Source organism: Phoxinus phoxinus, assembly GCF_949152265.1.
Source record: "Phoxinus phoxinus genome assembly, chromosome: 6".
Taxonomy (NCBI): Eukaryota; Metazoa; Chordata; class Actinopteri; order Cypriniformes; family Leuciscidae; genus Phoxinus; species Phoxinus phoxinus.
The window spans coordinates 31,870,196-31,887,695 of record NC_136881.1 but is presented as its reverse complement, the minus strand read 5'-3'; the positions used below and the strand labels follow the sequence as shown (position 1 = coordinate 31,887,695).

Sequence of the window (17,500 nt, the reverse complement as noted above, 5' to 3'; positions counted from 1 at the left end):
TTTTATATAAACAAAAGTATGAAAAATAGTTTTTTTTTTTTGCAAAATCTTCATTCAGCTCTTTTCTATGCAACATCAGTTACTAGAACCATAAAACAACTTTGAGCAACACATCAATCATGTTTTAAAATCTGAATGTGGTCGTTCAGAGGAAGATTGTTAGACTTTTCTTTGACTTTTATATGTTTAAAAAAAAAAAAGTGTGCAATCAGCCGATTAAGAAAAGTGTTAATTTTGAGTTCCCAAATCAACCAGTGCACATTTTGTGTTTTTGTTGTATTTTGGTATACTATCCTAATTATGAGATAATAACATTTTGATCTTTTTTTTTGTACTTTTATTTGTAATAATAATCAACGATATTGATTAATATTATTATTCAAGATTGGCTTTTATAAAATCTGCTTTCCATAAACAGAGTAGGCCTGTTTCCCCAAAAAAGTGAAAGTACACAATACCAAACAGTGATGCTCCTATTAAGCATACATCACTGAGCACGCGCTCCATCCTCCAGCTGAGCATCACTATTTAACAAGGATGCGCAGCACCATCTTCGCCCCGCCTATCACAGGCTGCGCTCTTTCTCGCCGCGTTCACAGCGCAGGCGCATTGGAGAGCCTCCGCGCGGCTCACTATTTAGCAAGGAGGGAGCGCGCATACTCAGCACCTGTCGTGTTTGTGGCTGGGGATTCAGTGGGAGGGGTCATTATTTGGCAGGGAGCGGCAGAGAGACGAGCATTTCCTAGATACCCACAGCAACGCGTGGATTCATTCTGCTTCCATCACTTCAGAGGCGAGCCGGCGGATTTTTTAGGGGTTTGTTTCAACTTACTGGCCAGGTTTGGAAAGCCGTCCATTTGGAAATAAATCACACCATCGTATTTTCCTCGGAAGTGTTTTGTTCCTGTACCGGGGCTGTCATCACTGAAGGTAAGATCAATGGAAGCCACTTTGGAACAAGAACCCGTTATTAGATGTGTCAGAAAGGCGAGGCTTGTGCGTTTTAGCCTTTTTGCGCTGATTATCAGTAGTCAAAAAGGGAAAAAAAATATCAGATGTCAGATGAAAGATGCATAGGTAAATTCCTGAAGCGATTGTCTAATGCATCCCTCCGCTGTATAAATACAGTTATCACCGAGGTGATGGCCAGTGCCTCCCATCTGCAGCCTGCTAGCATACCGGCTAACCAGCTCATTTAAAATGGTTTGCTTTTAACAGAATAATAGCAGAATATTGTCCGCGTGATGACGGGCATGGTGTATTGCAATAATATACAACCATTGGTTCGTCTAACTGCGGTCTGTAGACCTCTCCTCATTGCCGGAGCACCTCCCGTCTTAATGTCCCGTTATTCTTTGTCTGCAATTACTATTGTGCTCTATTTTACATTTGAAAGATAGGTTGAAAAGGCTTTTAGGATCTGGACGTTTATAAGAAGTAAATAGTAAAGTTTTGTAAAAACATACAACTTTAGGCTATGACATTGAGTTATTTTGCCGGTTCCAGCTGGATGAAGCCCAGTGTTGGAAAATTAACTTTCTGTTTATTATAGAGTGATAGCTACTTGCGCCCTGGAATTGATTTTCAGGGATTTTTTTTTTTACCTTTTATGAGGCCCCCTCCCCCACCATAAAAAAAAAAAAAAAAAAAAACAGTAGGCTATAGCCTACACAGTGTGTCATCAATTTATGTTTTGTCAAATAGGCTAACGTTACTCCAATTGCAGGGTGCGAGTTATCTGGGTGTTTGGGAGTTGTGTCAGACTCCGCTTATTTAGCATTGATAGTCAAAAAAAAAAAGTTGGGGTTTATTTTTCATATAAAGTTAAATTTTAGGTTTCAACATGATATTCATTTTTTATTAGTAATGAGAAAAGTATTTACATATCAAAGAGCATATCACAATTTGCCAAATAGACTGAGAGAGATTGCTAAACCATACAGTTTTAGTCACGCTTTTTGTTGCGTTTTTAGGTGGTGTGTCGATCAATGACAACTACCATCATAGGGATCACTTTATTATAGATTTACATATCACCACTATAAACTTTTTTCATTGTTATTTTTTAAAGTAGGCCTATTTGGTTTTTAGTAAAAAAAAAAAAATCATAAGTCTTTCAGGTAATTGTCGTTTAGCTAACTGCTGGTGGTGTATATGACAATAACATTTAAATGAAACCTACAGAAATTTAAATGCAATGTTAAAAGACAGCATAGTCGACTCGCTGTAAGTCGTTGTATAATTCACACGCTGTTTTCATAATTTGCTGACCTGAATCAGTTAGGCCAATACTTTTGATCACGTAGGCTATTGGGGGCATTATTTCTTTGAGCCCTGTTTAATTTCAGACCCTAACCTAACCAAACTGTTTAGCGTATTGTTGCTATCATTCTATCTATCTATCTATCTATCTATCTATCTATCTATCTATCTATCTATCTATCTATCTATCTATCTATCTATCTATCTATCTATCTATCTATCTATCTATCTATCTATCTATCTAACTGATTGTGTTTGTAAGAGTACTTGTAAACATAAATTCCCCTCAGTCAAAGTGTAACAAGAAAACATTTTAAATTTCCTCACAGTCAGTGCCGCATTGTAACACCCTAAACTGTTGGCGATGCCACAAACTTGAATGTTCCTATTCTAATCAATGAAGCTGACTATTTAGACGGCTTCCTTGATCATGAGGGCAGTTTTTATTTGCTCACTTGCAGTGTAGATGTAAGTTTCCATGCCGTAACAGTAGCCGTAAGCAGAAACCAAATGGGTGTGAAAGGGCAACAGTGAGGCTGCATTTAGAAGTCGAGCATTTGATTGACAGGGAGGTGTGCAACACTATTACAGTCTTCACAATCGTGTCAGGGTTTTTTTTTTCTTTTCTTCTTAGCTCTGTAAGTCAACCTGTTAGCCAAAGAGTGCTTTTAAAGGATCACATGCTTTCTGTTTTCATGTAATATGACACTATGTGAAATAATTTTACATGGACATAATTATCATGTTTCATATACAGTAGCCCATTTAAAAGCAATTTCCTGAATAACACTAAAACAAATACATTCTTTAGCTGTTATTATTCTCAAATAGACTGGCATTGCACATAAATAATGCGCTTTATTGTGAGTATCAGGAGAGCAGATTTGCCCCCTGTCAGCTCTTTGGGACGCCCTGTGTGCGTGATCTGTGAATCTGGTCGCTATGGTGTCTCCAGGCTGAGGTGAGGGGCTCTGTTTGCAAGACAAACAAGCAGTAATAAAGCACCCAGCTAGACGGTGAGACTTTCCTATGTGAAGGCATGCCTGCTGCACTGACTGACAGGAAAAATCATAGTATAAATTGTTCAGACTATTGATTCTAATGTTTGCAAACATCTGTACTGATCTTGTCTTCCTGTGAAACCACACTAGACGATTACATGTTTGTCTGTACATACATCCATTTTTCTGCAGTATGTTCAGAGGTCCTAAAAAGTATAATTATACATTAGATTATTTTGAACAAAGTACCAAACCAATAGTTTTATTGTTAAAGGAACACGCAGACTTTTTGGGACTTTAGCTTGTTCACCATATCCCCCAGAGTTAGATAAGTCCACACCGCTAGCCTAGCTTAGCACAAAGACTGGAGGTAAACGGCTCCAGCTAGCATACTGCTCTCAATAAGTGACAAAATAACGTCAACATTTTCCTATTTACATGTTGTGATTTGTATAGTCACAGCGTGTACAAATAACAAGGTCACATGAGACACAGCCATATTCTAACCGTATACATGTTGAGCTAATCACTCCGCCCAAGTAGCAGTGCTTCGCCTTCTGAGAATATAGTTCCCAGTATGTATACGGTTAGAAGATGGCTGTGTCACTTATTGGGATCAGTATGCTAGCTGGAGCCGTTTACCTCTAGTCTTTGTGCTAAGCTAGGCTAGCAGTGGGTGCGTCAGACAGAGTTACGGCACGCACAGAGATGAGAAGGGTATGTATGGGCTTATCTAACTCTGGGGGATACGGTGAATAAGATAAAGTCCCAAAAAGTCGGTGTGTTCCTTTAAAGAAATATGGCAGACTTTTAAATCATTTTACACAAATAAAAGTTATTTGAAATTAATCAATGGGTTTGTTGTTCAAAATTATTTAAGCATCACAACTGTTTCTTGAAGACATTCAGCATATTAAAATGGTTTCTGAATGATCATGTGACACTGAAGACTGGAGTAATGATGCTAAAAATTCAGTTTTTCCATCACTTCAATAAATTACATTTTAAATATATTAAAATGAAAACTGATCATTCAGCCTTAGTGATATAATTCTTTCATAAAGATTACAATTCTTACCAACGCCAAACTTTTGAACAGTAGTCTAAGTGCCCAAATACCTTTTGGGTTTGCATGACAGTTTATATCCTCCACACATTTTCAGGAGAAAAAGCTTTCCAGACCTGTTATTTTCTCTCGTTTATTTCGAACAGATTTGAAAGTGTCAACATTTGTTTAGATTTAATCATCAGCATTTCTTTGCAGTTTCAGAATAATTCATTAAGTTAATTGCTTTTCTGTTTGTGAATCTGCTTATAAATGTGCAAATAAAGTGGTTTCGAGACTGAGATAAGCCTTTAAAAAAGAGGTAAAATTACCTTTGAAACTTTCGTTATCACAGACAGTTAAAAGTGATTTTCCAATGATGCATACAAAAAGACTGAAAGAACAAGTAGCTGTGAAGTTAAAGATGTATAAAGTATAATGAAAATAGAAATGAGGCTTGTTTTTTTTGTCATCAAATGCTATGCTTTTATTTAATTAAGAGGAATCTATATTGTATTGGTTTGGGCATACGCCACAGACCTAATGCAAATTTCATGAATACTCCCAGTTATTCTTTGCTGACATGCTGAACTCATGAGCTTACGCATTGTAATCTGGCTAATGTGAGTAATTTGGTAAGACTTGAAACACCCATTTACATAAATGTTAATGTGCCTAAGTATATTTTGATATGCCTACTGGGATAAAGATGAAGTTCACCATCAGGTTCTATTTAGAAGTTGTTCTTTGTGCTGATCCTGATTAATTACTCATTCATTTATAAAAGAGGAAGCATTAAACTGGCGTCAGGTGACTCACGTCCTGATTTTGCAGTTAGACACTCCTGGGTCAACATATTTTAATCATAACCCCTAAACCTAACTCTACCCATACGTTATCCCTAAAATCCGGGGTGAATAACTGATGTAGAAGCACCTAACCTTGGTTGTTAACTTAATCTTGATATTAACTGTAAACGTGTCCTTCAAATCTGATTGGTTGATTGGAATGATGTTCCTGTATCAACAATGTTGATCCAGGAACATGTTGCACTTGGTAACATTCCACTTTATAACAAGTAATTTTGAGCATTATCATCCAGCGTTGCATTTTGCATTCTTTTACATCATTAAAGGCTATTATTTAGATATCAGTATTCCAACTTTAGAATTTGTTTTGGTCCAATTCCCACATCTTGATATTTGCACACACAAAAAATAATGGAAAATGTCAGGTTACTTGGCTTTGCGACACAAATGTTCACCAACGCATTACATGAGCAGCTCGTGTTGTTGTCAGTTGAGATTAGTCTTCCGAGAGTCATATGTTTAGAGAATTTGAGAAAAGCATGGATCAGTGCAAAAGGGCAGCGTCTACCTGGAGACACAGTTCCTTTTTAAAAGTCTGCATTGCAAGTAGCGATTAGCATTTTCTGGGAGGAAGACTGCGAAAACTGGCTGTATTTTTCTGAGAGATGCTGAGCAAAAAGCCACATCTGATCTTCTCGTTTGCAAACAGCGGCGGCTTTGAGTTTAGAGACGGTGCGAGACACTGCCTGCAGCGCTCCAGAAGTATCTGAACTAGTGATGCTGCAAGACATAACTTAAGCAAAACAAACAATTCACAATTTATGAGAGATTGCATGCAGCACTAGATACACAAAGTGTTTAAGAACTTTTTATTTGAACTTTTGTGACACTTTTATTTTGCGTTATCTTCTTCAGAATTCAGTATGTGAAAAGAAAAAGTGATTTCTAAAAGAACTTTAACCTTCAAAAAGCTGCTGTTTTTTGTTTTGCTGCGTCTCCCTGCAGACTTTTAAAGGGCACTGGTAAACCTTGTCTAATTTTCTTTGTGTACTGTATATGTATGACTGTGATAAGTCAGCAGAATCTCTCTGAGACGGCATCAGTTCATCCTCCTCGCTTTTCTTTCAACCATTCCTGTTTTTTCCCCCCTGTTCCTTTCTTCCTCTAACCCAACATGAGAACAGCATTCCTTCCTCGGCTTGCAATCTCGCTCTCTTCTCTTCAAAAAGTGTCTGACTTGATGGCTAATTTTTCTATTCTGCCCCCGACTGCAAGCAACAAATCTTGCCGATCTGTCTGCATGACGTCGAACACACCTATTAACTATAGTATTAACTTCAGATCACATGGATAATGGCTTTTTTAGGGACTAGTTGATTAGTTTAGGCACTAGCCTAGTTAATGAATTTGGAAAACATTGTCGGCACTGAAAAATTAAAAACCAGTGTTGCTTGCTTAGATGTTGGTATGGGACACTGGGCATTCATTTCCAAAATAAGATGGCAATGATTACCAGACTTTTTGCTTCCAGTCAGGAAAAAAAAGTCTGGCTACTTAAGATGATGCTAGCCCTAGTTTCCCTCCTCTCTCCCCCTTTTTCTTTACCTTACTTTCTCTTCATTTTCTGCCCATGCTTTCAGCACCCCTGAGGGAAATTCTACAGCACAAATACTTCCACAGTGTGTGAATGAACACATTATACTGAGCTGGCCTCCATTGTCTTTTAGATATGTCCTCTTCCTCCAGCTCTCATTTTTTTCCTCTTCTTCTTCTAATGCTTCCCTGACCTTCTATCTTTGTGATTTCCAACATTAATTAACTTTCTTAATTAACTTTGGTTAACTAAGCCAAAATCTATCTGGGGGTCAATGAATGTTTTAGCTCCACCATTAGCATTTGAAGCGCTCAGGTACAGACCAAGTGAAGTGACCAGTATTTGTACATCAGGGTGTAGGCAAGCTGAGCCCATTTACCTCCTTTTGAGGTGTCAGCAGTCGCAGCATTGGACAGATGGTCACTCCTCCTCCGGTCTGGCTTGAGTTCTATTACTGAGGGAAATCAATAGGACTGTAGAAGTCACCGTGACCTGTAATTTAAGAACATCTATAAAACTGCACGCTTTAAACTTTGCTTAATTATTACTAGGGTTCCTCTCTGATGGGCAGTTGTCATTTTGAACATAAACGCAATTGATTTCCGGCCGTGAAATCAAGTTGTGGCATTCAAACTATATCAGCTACTCCCAAATAAAACTTTTTTTTAGACGTGTGCTTTTTATACTCAGTATGCTGGGAAATTCAGCACTGTGAATGAAATCAACAATGCTATTTCATGTCTGAACATTAATCTTCAAAATAGACAATTTTCTCTTTAGTATTTTCATGCAATATGTCTGTAATCAAAACCAAGGACAGATCTCATTTGCCTGTGTGTTAAAGAGATTCACTGAACAGCACAGGAACACGGCGTCAATATTTTCATCCCAACATATAACACAATTATGTATTCTGTTTTAAGTTGCGAATACTGTAATGTTTTGCATAATGTTTACCCTATTTTTCAGTTATTCTGTCATACAACAGCTTTGTGTAAGGAACAGAGCAATAGTAAAGCCGTTTTTCACTGAAAATTTTGACATCTGCCCTAGCTTTTATTGGTGCATTCGAGAGATTTTTGCAATGTCTGATTCATGACCAATTTGTTCTTTTGAATCAGATCTTTTAAATTAATAATTTCTCCAGTTTACAAAGCCTGTCAGAAGGATTTGTTTATGAGTCAGTATCAATTTCTTAAAACAGTTCAATGAGTCAGTGACTCAGAATCAATTCAATGATTCAGTGACTTAGAATCAATTCAATGATTCACTGGTCTCTTTTACTTGAGAGAAGATTACCGGTATTAGTGAATACCACAATTTCAGCTTGTTCACTCAAAGCTATCTTATGAGTTCAGAAGACAAGGAATATGGTGCAGTGTTCAATGCAGACCTCTTTTATGGTGCCTTTGAGACCATTTTGATGTTGAAAGCTTTAGGCCCAACATAATAATTATAATATCATAATAATATAATATTAAAAATGAATAATTATTGCATGGAAAAGATCTACCAGTACAAAATTACATACTTTCATGGTCCACTGACGAAAGAAAGTCAAACAGGTTTGGAACAACATGAGGATGAGTAAATTTAAAGATTTGTCATTTTTGTGTGAACTAATCCGTGAACAGTGTTCCTCACGGATACTGAAATTAGCTGTCAGTGCTCATTTACCTTTCCCACAAATATTTGGCTGAAATGTTATTAGCTTCAGCTCCAAAGGCAATTGCTGCTGAGAGTAATTTGACTCTTGCTGCTTTTGTCAGATTATTTTGCAATGAAACGCTATAAAAAGTTGAAATTCTTGTGCACGTCATTTGTCACCGGAGAGCAATAAAGCGGGAAATTCCCTCATCCATTTAACTCAAACCTGTTTGTTATCTCTATGCCTCTTCAAGACACGACAAAATAGCCAATATTTGGAGCGCAAGCTAATAACAGAGATCTAAAATGGAATATACTTTTCCAGCTCTTTAATAACGAGTCTTAAAGGAATAGTTTACCTAAAGTCTGTGCAGTGTACAGCGTACTGGAATGGGACACCATGAGAGTAAATAATGACCATTTCCCTTTTTTAGGGTTCTGTTCATTTGTATGGTTATTTGCATGCACATATATTTCATAGCTCCTTTGAAAGTGTGTATATGTTTGAGGTGTAATTTTAATTGTCAAATTGACCATGTTTGGAGCTACTTAGCAGTTAATGCTCATGCTAACATGTTGAAGCCTTGGAGCTCATTTGGTGACACAGATTTGTGGTTTTTGGACGTTTAAGTATAGTTTCTCTTGTGATTTATGAAGTAATTGATCACTTTTTGACTATGACCATAGTAGTAAGACCTGAGTGGCAAGCCCAAATATACTTCATTTTTTAAGTGTACGCTAGGGTATGCATGACGTAAATGTTGTCATCAGCATAATTTGAGTGCAGGCAGATTTTTCCTAATGTATGTTTGAAGTGTAAGTTTAATTGTGTCAAATGTAACATGGTTGGAAACAATTAGCAGTTAGCACTCTAACATATGTTGAATAGTGCTCATTTGGGTGGCACAAGTCTGAGTTTTTTGGACATTTAAGTCGTTTCTTTTTGTGTTTGTGTATTATGTGTTATGAGTAGGGGTGTAACGAGACACTTATCTCACGAGGCGAGACGATACAAGAGATTGGGTTCACGAGAACGAGACGAGATTTTTGCACAATATTTTAGTATCCTTAGTGACAAAATTCATGACTGGAAAAATAGTCTGCAGGTGCATTTTGAAATGTTTTAACTAATAATCTTGTAATGAATGTCATTTCAGTTCTATGAGTATGAATTATCATATGCATTGATAGACAACAATATACAAGCACTGTAAAAGGTTTTGCCACAAACTCAACTGACTGGCTTTTCTCCTGTATGATTTTACATGAGTCTCTTTAGATCTTACTGTACATGAATTATGAACTGGCACGAGTTCTCGTCACACCCCTACTAATGTTCAAGTAATCGCTCACGTTTGACTATGACTGTAGTATTACTGAGTGGAAAGCCAAATACCTAATATTTTCAAAAGGTGGCAGAACTGGCCTAGGCCATTGTCTCACGGTCGATAAAGAAAACAAAATAGATGGAACGCCAACAACAATTAGCTATTCATGACTGCAAAAACAATAGACGCCAACCTTGACAAGCACTTGCGTGAGGGAATAAGAAATACCTGCAACTAGTTTAAACAATGTTGATACAATGTTCTTTTCGCTAGTTACTTCTAGAGACTTCTAGACCAGAATGAAACTATCAATTGCACATACAGTATGTCGACCACATGTGTTCATGCATGCTATCAAATGGAGTATACTTTGAAAGGCTATGCGTTCGGATGTTCACACCCGCTAAAGGCTCTGTCATTCTCCAGTACGGACACGTACATGGACAGCTGCAGACAGCACGGATGCGGACTACTTGTATAATACTACTGAAAGTGTATGCTGGGGTCCCCTCAGCGGACGTTTTCCACACATGCGCCGTATATCGGCGTGTATACACTTCCACATACGCAATTTCCCTCCAGGAATTATTGCCCATCTGGCTGTCTTTATATTGTTGTAACAACGGATTGTATAGTTGTGGGTATCGATGGACTTCTTCACACAGCCTCTCTTCAAATTCGACATCCATGTTGTTTTCCAGCGCATGCGCAGTTGGTGCTTTTGTAGCATAGTGTCTGCGTGTACTTGTCCGCTCGGTCACAAAAAATGGGAGGCACGCTGATGTCCGCAAAGAGCCTCTGCGCACACCCTCCGATGATGATTTTTACGTCACACGGGTGACGGACCCTCGCAAAAGTAAAGTATACTTTCAAGGGCTTAAAACACATATACATGCTCTCTTGGCTGAGGTTACGCTTTAACTGCTTGAGAACAGAGATGTGAAGCTAATGGTCAGTGTGATCAGTGAAACGGTCTTGAATCACTGAGCAGGGACCGTTTTTAAAGAATTTCATTATGAGATATAGTGCTTTATAGTAATATTGAGAAAAACGGAAGCTTCATTCTGAACTGCTTGTCCTGACCTTGTTTTACATGACTGCATGTGTTTATCTAGGTATTAACCTCAATTTGAGCTTTGATTTAATCTGGGTAAACAGCAAGGTACTGTGGAAGAGAGATGACTGCCGTATGAGTGCTTTTATGCATGAATTTGTAATCAAAAATTGTATAATGGAATTTGGGTGTTTGTGTGCGAAGTGGTGGGACTGTCCATTGTGACTCTAAAAGCTTGTTAAAACATCCGGTCTGAACTGGCTGATCTTCAATGCCGTAGTCCCATAATGATAGCTTTTCATATCATTCCATGATCCTGATAATTGGTTATTATGTAAAGCAGAAGATAACTTGATTTGTATTTCCTAAAGTAAATATCAGTGGTGGCAAGGCAGCAAAAGAATAGCTGACAGTCAAAGCAGACAGGTGAGATATCCAAAGACCATTATGACATCATCAGATTGCTCCCATTATAGTTATTGGAGATGTCTGTCATGCAAGTGCCTGATTGCATTATGTATTATTAACTTTATTTAATGGATGCCTCACTTCAATTTTTGATGCTTTGCACAAATCAATGCAAGCTTGTTTCTGGTTTCTGGTCTATTATTTTAAACATCCATGTATACTGGGTTTGTATGCACATGTAGGGCTCTATCTTGCACCCAGCGCAATTGACTTTGAACACCGACGCATGTATCATTCCTATTTTGCACCCGCGCACAGCGGACTTTTCCCTCCACAGACGCACGTCGGTAAATTAGGGAATGAACTTGCGCTCGCGGGGAAAAGAGGAGGCGTGTTCCGACGCAAAACTTCCCTGGTGCTATTTTCCAGTTTTAGAAAGCAATTGCGTCACTGACCAGGAAAAAAACAGTCTAAAGACAGTGGCGCGTTGCGCGTTAGTCATATGGTATTTTAAGGGCGCGTTCTTGGCCATAATGTAGTGTGTTAACGCGCATCCACTTTGATTCTCTAATATAAACAGATGCAGCAGTTTTCATTTTTGCAAATCATACATTATTACAAGGAAAAATATTAACACACGAGGGAAATCATTGTTGTGCCCGTGAAGATGTGAAAAAGATCTATCTAGATAAAAAAATAAAAATCTAGATTAGGCTACACATTTACCCAAATTATACGCCTGTTTAACCGAAGCTAATTTGGGTGGGTTTCTCCCATCATCCCCATTGTCACTTCTCTGTGTTTTACGGTCCTGACGAGAACGTCGCTCTCCTCGGCTGTGAACCGCTCCTGGCGTGCGCTGGCAAACCCGCCGTTATAATAGCAATCCGCCATGGAACAAGCGCGCCTGCTCTTAAAATGAATGTGAGAGGACGCTCTGATTGGTTTATTTCACGTTACGCCCAAACCACACCTATGAATAATGATTTTTTTTTGAAATTTCATTTTTTTTTCGTTTTTGACAGAATTTCCTTATTTTAATTTCTCACCAAGATTGGATTCATTAACTAAAATAAAAAGAAAATCAGTAAAACAGCAATATTGCAAAATAATATTATTACAAATAATAATAACTTTTTTTATATTGAAATGAGAGTTATTTTCAAATGTAATTTATTCCTTTTATGTCAATACTAAATTTTCAGCAGTCGTTACTCCAGTCTTCAGTGTCACATGATCCATCATAAATCATTCTAATATGCTGATTTTCTGCTCAAGAAACTGATTATTATCAAGGTTGTGCATCCTAATATTTTTTTGTGGAAACTGATTTTTTGTGGAAAAATTCAGAATTCTTTGCTGAAGAAAGTTGTAATCTTTTAAAATATTATAAATGTATTTACTATCCCTTTTGATCAAATTCATGCATTCTTTCCGAATAAAAGTATTAATTTCTGTTAAAAAAATCTTACTGACCCCAAACTTTTAAACAGTTTTTAATGTTAAAAAAAATGTGTAGGATAAATTAGAGTTCCCAGATACTGCTGAAGATTGCTATGTTGTATATTGGATTGTCCCATGCTTCTTTACTTAACCAGCACCAGTTTCCTTGGTCAGTCAGCTTCACCAGATAGACCTGGCCTACTGTACCAGTTAAGCTTTTTTTCCCCCCTGTGAAATCAGGAAAAGGGCGTTTCTGTCCAGGGCAGTGGTTACACACTTTGTTCCGAACTGAGTTGATCACAAAGGAATCATTTCTGGATCAGTATAACGACTGTCTTGCGGCAGAGCAAACAAGACTGGTCGAATGGTACCAGTCATTATTCCCTCCGGCATCTCATCTGAAGTTGTAGACAATGCTCTGTTGATAATAGCGGTGGTTACCTCAGGCCTTGGGAGCATCTGTGTGTCTGCTCGGCCTGAAATAAAACAGAGCCCAGAGCCCATTCTCTGTCTGAATGAGGATTAGTGAATCAGATGGACGGTTTGCTCACAATCCTCTTTTGAAAGGAAATCTGTGCGTTAGTTTGGTCTGTGGGCTTGTTAGTCTGACTGGCCTGCTACATGTTTGTCCAGCTGACTTTGGCCTTTATCACATTTAGAGGATTCAGTAAGCCCTATTTTCCATGAATTAATTCATGCAATTTAAGTTAAATAATTTTTAAAAAAAAAAATGTTTTATTACAAAGCAAATGTTCATCTTTATCTACACATTGTCAAATGATCAGTCAATCAATAATGGAATTGATTTAAGTTTCACAGACCTTAAAGTATACAAAACGTTTAAAATGACCTGAATGTTAGGATAATTTACAGTTAATTGAGTCAGATGTTCATTCAGGAACAGCTTCAGGATTCGTGAGAGAGTTTCAAACTGGTAACTGCTGATTTTGTGAATCTTTCTGAATGATTAATTAAAGAACTGGTTCGTAAGAGCCATTTATTTGTTCAATTCATTTCATTTTAATAATAAAGACAGAATGAAAACATTTTTTTCCATATTAGTCCGTACTAAAATGTAGAGATGGTGTATCAGTGTGAGAGAGTCTGCTAACCGTGTTTCTGAATACTAGAAAGACAAATTGCATTTCAAACAATGACCTCATGGTGATATAGTTTTGAAATGTTGCCGTTCCAGTTGGAATTTCGCGAGGGTTTGCTAGAATGTGGGCTGATAGGGAATGTGCATTTGTTGTTATGGTGGACTGTGTTGTGCCTGGTCTGTCTCTGTGGTGACACATTCAAACACAGGTTAGGAATCGTCTCGGTTACGGATGTAACCCTCGTTCCCTGAGTAGGGAACGGAGACGTTACGTCGAAATGACGACGAATGGGGTTCGCTTAGAAGCCTATCCTCTTCGAATATTAATAAAACGAGCCAATGGCAAGCAAATGCCATGGGTCTGCTGAATTTGCATAGCGTAACTCCGCCCCACAGTGTGGGTATATAAGGAAGTGAGCCGGCAACATGCAGATATGTTTCTTCGCTGAAGGAGCCAAGCTGAACTCAGGCTGTTCCAGCGGTACAGCGGAAGTGGCAGGAAGACGTAACGTCTCCGTTCCCTACTCAGGGAACGAGGGTTACATCCGTAACCGAGACGTTCCCTTTCGTAGTCACTTCGAGTTACGTCGAAATGACGACGAATGGGGTTCCCAGTCCAATCACGCCACCTCGGCTGTCTTCCAGTGCCCTGCGTAAGTCTGAGCTCCCTGTCGTGAGACTAGCACGGACGAAGGACTCCTACTTAACACAGGAATACCAAGGTACACTGGGAAGCATATCACAGTGGAAATATGCAATCAGTGCCCGCCCGAAGGGGGGGGACTTAAGAAAACACATATGACCCGGAGGGGGGTGCATACGGATAACACTGGGGTGTCCAGCCCGTAGGGTGGAGTATTTCAACCCCAGGGGTGGCAGACTGGCTTGCCAAGGGAAAGACACATGCTCGAAGGAGGCTTACAGTGGAAATACACACGTGGGGGTCGCCCAGCGGGGGAACCATGCACATGGTGGCACCTAGCCAACGCGAAAGCTGCCGGAGGCATAACTCTGGCGTTGACGTCAACAGCGCTGGAGGAACTCAGGGCTTATCAGGCTCACCTGAGGAGAATATCGCACGTATCCAGTCCGTGGAGTGGAATGGCGAGCAAGCGAAGACACCTGAGCGGGTCCTAGCACCGGCTGGTTGAAGCGAGTACTCGGGAGGACACTGGCTCCACTCGGAGATTGTAGAATCTGGCGAATGTGTTGGGTGTCGCCCAGCCTGCAGCTCTGCAGATGTCTGTTAGCGAGGCGCCATGCGCTAGAGCCCAAGAGGAGGCCACACTCCGGGTGGAGTGGGCCGTCACACCAAGGGGGCACGGTCGACCTTGCTGCTGGTAAGCCAAAGCAATGGCGTCCACTATCCAGTGAGACAACCTTTGCTTGGAGAGAGCCCTTCCCTTCAGCTTCCCACCATAACAGACAAAGAGCTGGTCTGAGGTCCTGAAACATTGCGTTCTGTCTACGTAAGCACGGAGGGCGCGTACTGGACAGAGCAATGCCAAGGCTGGGTCTGCCTCCTCCAGGGGCAGCGCTTGCAGGTTCACCACCTGGTCCCGGAAGGGAGTGGTGGGAACCTTGGGCACATATCCAGGCCGGGGTCTCAGGATCACGTGAGAAAAGGCCGGCCCGAATTCCAGGCACGCTTCGTCTACAGAAAATGCGTGCAGGTCCCCTACCCTCTTGATGGAGGCCAGAGCAACCAGGAGCGCTGTCTTAATTGACAGGAACTTAAGCTCCACTGATTGCAGAGGCTCAAAGGGAGCACTCTGCAGGGCAGTTAGTACCACTGAGAGGTCCCAAGAGGGAACGAGAGGAGGGCGAGGAGGCTGTAGTCTCCTCGCTCCTCTCAGGAACCTGATGACCAGGTCGTGCTTTCCCACGGACTTACCATCAACTGCGTCGTGATGTGCGGCGATAGCGGCAACATATACTTTCAGGGTGGAGGGAGACAGCCTTCGCTCCAACCCATCCTGCAGGAAGGAAAGCACGACACTGATCGGGCATGATCTGGGGTCTTCTGAGTGAGAAGAGCACCAAGAGACGAAGAGGTTCCACTTCAACGCGTAGGCATGTCTAGTGGACGACGCTCTAGCGGAAGTGATGGTAGCCACCACCGCTGGTGGTAGGGTACTCAAACCTGCCTCGTCCCGTCCAGGAGCCACACGTGGAGGTTCCAGAGATCGGGACGAGGGTGCCAAAGGGTGCCCCGTCCCTGAGAAAGGAGGTCCTTCCTCAGAGGAATTGGCCAGGGAGGTGCTGTCGCGAGGAGTACAAGTTCGGAGAACCAGGTTCGGGTGGGCCAGTGCGGCGCAACCAATATGACCTGCTCCTCGTCCTCCCTGATCTTGCACAGGGTCTGTGCAAGAAGGCTCACTGGGGGAAACGCATATTTGCGGAGGCCCCGGGGCCAGCTGTGCGCCAGAGCGTCCGTGCCGAGCGTGCCCTCGGTCAGGGAGTAAAACTGGGCGCAGTGGGACGAGTCGTGGGAGGCAAACAGGTCTACCTGTGCGTCCCCGAACTGATCCCAAATCAGCTGGACCGCCTGGGGATGGAGTCTCCATTCTCCAGGAAGAGGCTGAAGCCGTGAGAGCTCGTCGGCTGCACAGTTCAGGTCTCCCGGAATATAAATGGCTCGAAGCGACCTCAGATGCTTCTGACTCCATAAGAGGAGGTGGCGGGCGAGTTGCGACATACGGCGGGAGCGTAGACCACCTTGTCGGTTGATGTACGCTACTGTCGCGGTATTGTCTGATCGGACTAGTACGTGCTGGTTCTTGAGCAGCGCCCGGAAGCGGTGCAGAGCGAGACGTACTGCCAGCAACTCGAGGCAATTGACATGCCATAGGCGGTGGGGTCCTGTCCAGGAGCCCGCGGCAGCATGTCCATTGCACATGGCACCCCAGCCCGTGGAGGAGGCATCCGTTGACACAACAACATGCCTGGAAACTCGTTCTAAGGGCACTCCGGCCCGTAGAAAGCTGAGGTTCGTCCACGGGGAGAAGGTCTGACGGCAGGTCGGAGTAACTGGTACTCGGAGCTTGCCCTGGTGCCATGCCCACCTCGGGACTCGATCGTGAAGCCAGTGCTGAAGCGGTCTCATATGAAGCAATCCGAGCGGCGTTACCGCGGCTGCAGATGCCATATGCCCCAGGAGCCTCTGAAAAAGTTTCAGTGGAACCGCACTCTTGCTCTGGATTTGTCTCAGGCAAGTCAGCAGTGACTGCGCGCGCTCGCTCGTAAGCTGCGCGCACATGGCGACCGAGTCGATTTCCATACCGAGAAAAGAGATCCTCTGCACGGGGCAAAGTTTGCTCTTCTCCCAGTTGACCCGAAGGCCCAGACGGACTAGGTGCCGGAGCACTAGGTCCCTGTGTTCGCAAACCTGGTCCCGAGAGTGAGCTAGGATTAGCCAGTCGTCGAGATAATTCAGGATGCGAACCCCGTGTTGCCGTAGCGGCACAAGGGCTGCCTCGACGACCTTCGTGAAGACGCGAGGAGACAGGGCCAGCCCGAATGGGAGGACCGCGTACTGGTATGCCTGCCCCTCGAAAGCAAACCGTAGAAACGGCCTGTGTCGAGGAAGAATGGAGACATGAAAGTAGGCGTCCTTCAGGTCGATCGCTGCAAACCAATCCTGTGGCTGCACACATTCGAAAATGCGCTTGGCCGTGAGCATCTTGAACGGAAGCCTGTGAAGGGAACGGTTCAAGACGCGCAGATCCAGGATTGGTCGTAACCCACCGGTTTTCTTGGGGACAATGAAGTAGGGGCTGTAGAAGCCGGACCTCATTGCGGCTGGAGGGA

At 41.8% G+C, this 17,500-nt stretch overlaps 1 protein-coding gene across 1 annotated transcript in view; it reads left to right on the top strand.

Moving 5' to 3' along the window:
- The first annotated feature begins 622 nt into the window (after window positions 1-622).
- The window catches only part of ctnna2 (catenin (cadherin-associated protein), alpha 2), a 450,781-nt gene continuing 433,903 nt past the window's right edge, over window positions 623-17,500 (top strand). Inside the window, exon 1 of the mRNA XM_079617041.1 lies at window positions 623-930. The gene's annotated coding sequence lies outside the window, so the exon portion shown is untranslated. The remainder of the gene's footprint in view (window positions 931-17,500) is intronic.